This window comes from Dipteris shenzhenensis, chromosome 10, assembly GCF_047967505.1.
Source record: "Dipteris shenzhenensis isolate YYH24624 ecotype China chromosome 10, Dip_SZ_1.0, whole genome shotgun sequence".
Lineage (NCBI taxonomy): Eukaryota > Viridiplantae > Streptophyta > Polypodiopsida > Gleicheniales > Dipteridaceae > Dipteris > Dipteris shenzhenensis.
Window position 1 is genome coordinate 8653015 of NC_141605.1, and position 3465 is coordinate 8656479.

The window sequence follows — 3465 nt, forward strand, 5'->3', positions numbered from 1 at the left end:
ACATTAACATGGTTGTTAAGATCTTTCATAAATTGGAGGATTCATAAATATAGTTTGTCATTGCATGCCCCTGAAATTATGTGCATATATTAGGTGATCTGTAAAGTTTCAATGCAGCTATAAGTTGATTCTTTTTCTAACCAAGGCTCTTCGAGTTAGGTTTGCAAGATCCAATGTCTACATGCAAGAGGAGAGTTATGATTATTCCCCCCAAGCCAAAGCTTGGGGACGCCTTTTCTAAACCTTGGACCCTAGGTGGGAAATATAAGATCTCCCCATTTGGTGATCCTATGTAGGTAGACCGCCTAGCTCATTTTGTTCCTTGAAATTAAACATAACCTTAGATCCCAACCTTGAGACCGATTTCAACCTTTAGACCTAATGGAGGCACGCTTCAATCCACTCGTAGACGCGTATTTAGAATTAGAATTCAAAATTGATGACATGTGACCTTTTCATTTGGTTCTACAATCTAAAGAATCATGAAGGAAACCTTTTTCTTTTTCCGACCCCACCAAAAAGAATTCTAAGGTTATCACGTTCGTATACGGCTCTTCCATAATATGTTGTCCCCCGTTGATGAGCTTCACAAAAATATGTTGTACCCCGTTGTGCTTATTCCTGCAACCCTCGTAGCTGCGGCCGCTTTTCTAGTCTTCCTCCTCCGACCTCGCAGCTCTTCGACGCTGCCTCCAAGCCCCCCAGGGTGGCCTCTAATCGGACATCTGTTTCTTCTGCGAGATATCATGCTAACAGGTAAGCCCGTTGAAAATTTACGACGCAAGTATGGTCCTATCATGTCCCTGCGCCTCGGGCCATTGCACTACATCTTCATAACCGGGGCAGCTGTTGCCCACGAAGCCCTGGTACAGAAGGGCTCCTTGTTTGCGTCTCGCCCATTGCTCCCTTCCATAGCCTTGTTTTCTAGCAACTTTCGCACTATCAGCGCAGCCCCCTATGGCCCCTACTGGCGGAACATGCGCAGAAACTTGGTCAGCGAATTGCTGAACTCAGGAAAAGTGAAGGTTTTCAAACCCTCCAGAAACCGGATCGTTGAGACTCTGATCGGCCGACTCAAAGCAGAGGCACAGAGATGTGGTGGTATCGTGGCAGTATATTCCAACTGCAGAAAGTCCATGTTCGAGCTTCTGTTATTGATTGGTTTGGGCGTATACTTCAACTATGACGACAACGAGGACGTCCGAGAATTGGATGTACTAATCACGCTCATTATGACAGAATACACGGAGTTACTGGCCGATATCTTTCCCTTCTTGAGCTTTCTAGACTGGAGGAAAATGGAAATGAGGAAGAAGCTTTGGAGCAGGCAAACCAAGACCTTCGACAATTTGATGCACCACAGGCAGAAAGCTGAAGAGGTGGGGGAATTATTACCCGGCAACTACGTGGAAACTCTACAGAAATTGCAGGGGGAAGGAGAATTAAAACTCCTCGCAGACGATCAGATCACGACGCTCTGCGGAGAGCTGCTCGTGGCAGGGACGGACACGACGGTGAGCTGCTTAGAATGGACCATGGCACATCTTGTGATGAATCCGGGAATTCAAGCCAAGGTACATGAAGAGATCGAGACAGTAGTGGGAAAGGGAAAAGCAGTGGACGAAGAGGACATGGAGAGGATGCCGTATCTACAAGCAGTGATCAAGGAGTCGCTAAGGATGCATCCGCCGGGTCACACGCTGATACCACACAGCGTGACAGAGGCGTGCATGGTGGGCGGCTACGAGATACCTGCGGGGGCACTGGTGGACTGTCATTTGCCATCGATATCAAGGAACGAGGAGATATGGGAAGAGCCAGGGGAGTTCAAGCCAGAGAGGTTCATGAAGGAGAGAAGCATGGACGTGGACATGACAGGAACGAGGGAGGTGACGATGATTCCTTTCAGTGCTGGACGAAGGATGTGCCCAGGGGCAAGCATGGCTTTAATGCATATTGCTCTCTTTGTGGGTCGCCTTGTGCAAGCCTTCCAATGGGGTTCTAGTAGTGGAGCTCCCCTTCAAGTGGACATGACTGAGAAGATAGGCTTCCTTGTCATCATGAAAACCCCCCTCAAAGTTCCCATTCTTCCTAGATACTAGTATATTGCCTCTAGACCTCTCAACCAATAACCCACGAGACCTACCGTTAACATGTATCAAAGAGAAAGGCAAGGACTTGAAAAAGAAGACTTGTTTCCTACCGCATTGTAAACCTGAGTTAATTTGGGTACTGAAATCTACGAATATGATGGTATTTAAGAAAGACATATTATATATGTGATGTTTTTGAACCTTAAGAATAGGCATGAAATGATTGTATATGAATAGATGCGAAATAGAGCACCAAAACATGATATTTCTTTGGATTTCAAGAATGTCTTATGAATCGAGGCAATAAGTGAAAAAGAATACAATGATACTGTGTTAAAATTTGGAAAGTTGTCATGCTGTTAAAACTTCAGGGTAATATGAATGGGGTAATTTCAACGGCCTCCAATTAAATTGTAGATATTATATTGAACACTCCATGATTTCCTTGATGGTGGCTGAAATGATTTTTACTTGATCAATAGTTTCTTTCCACCCATAGCTTATATAATCACAAGCACCTGCATGATAGCCAACTACTAGAATGCTTTCATAGTACTCCAAAGAATCCCATTGACCAACCAACATCTTTGACCACAACTTGGTCGATCCTTCCCTAGGTACAATATGAGGCTTGTGACACTTGTAGAATCTCCTTCTCCATCAAGAGGTTCTCACATAAAGGCTTTCTGGGAAACCAGGTTGAGTCACATCTGGATTCTCCTTGAGCTCCTTCTTCGCTTTCTTCCAATCCTTTGGGTCCGCCCACTGTGGCTTGGGCTTACCTGTCCTAACAGCCTTTGTTAAGTCATATCTATGAAACCTGAGCAGCTCTCCCATGTGCGTAAGCATGGCATTTCGCTCAAACTCATACTCAGTGAGCATTGGAAAATTTTCTCTTTAGGGCATCTATGACGGCATCCTTGGCTCTATTGTCCTGTTGATTTCAAGGTTTGAATATATCCTTGGAAAAGTGCGTGCTCATCAACTTCCTCATATAGCTTATGACTTGCATCCCGTCCTTGTTCTCTACAACTTCCCCAACATTGTTCACGAGGTAGGACAAGTCCTTGGGTGAAACATAGTCCGAAGGATGTGCGGTGGATGGAGTAGTGGAGTCAGAGCGTAGAGGAGGGCAAGGGACCAAACTAAAACCATGTCTCATGAACAGGGAGAGACTTAGAGCGCTGGGAGTGAGCAGACTCGTCTACATCTCCTGTGCCACCAGAGCAGCCTCAACCCTTACTAGTCTTTCTAGACCCACAATGGTGATGCCCAGGTGATGATCCCTTAGAAGGGACAAGAGGGCACAATTGTCGAGAAGGAAAAGTCATGGATGTCCCCGATATACCACCCCTAGGGGGTGCAGGAGAGG

At 45.7% G+C, this 3465-nt stretch overlaps 1 pseudogene across 1 annotated transcript; it reads left to right on the forward strand.

Annotated features, from left to right (window-relative positions):
• Positions 1-563: 563 nt before the first annotated feature.
• On the forward strand, positions 564-2243 carry LOC147897364 (cytochrome P450 89A2 pseudogene; annotated as a pseudogene). Its single transcript, XR_015541703.1, has 2 exons — positions 564-756; positions 1240-2243. The product of XR_015541703.1 is annotated as a cytochrome P450 89A2 pseudogene (transcript).
• The last annotated feature ends 1222 nt before the right edge of the window (positions 2244-3465 follow it).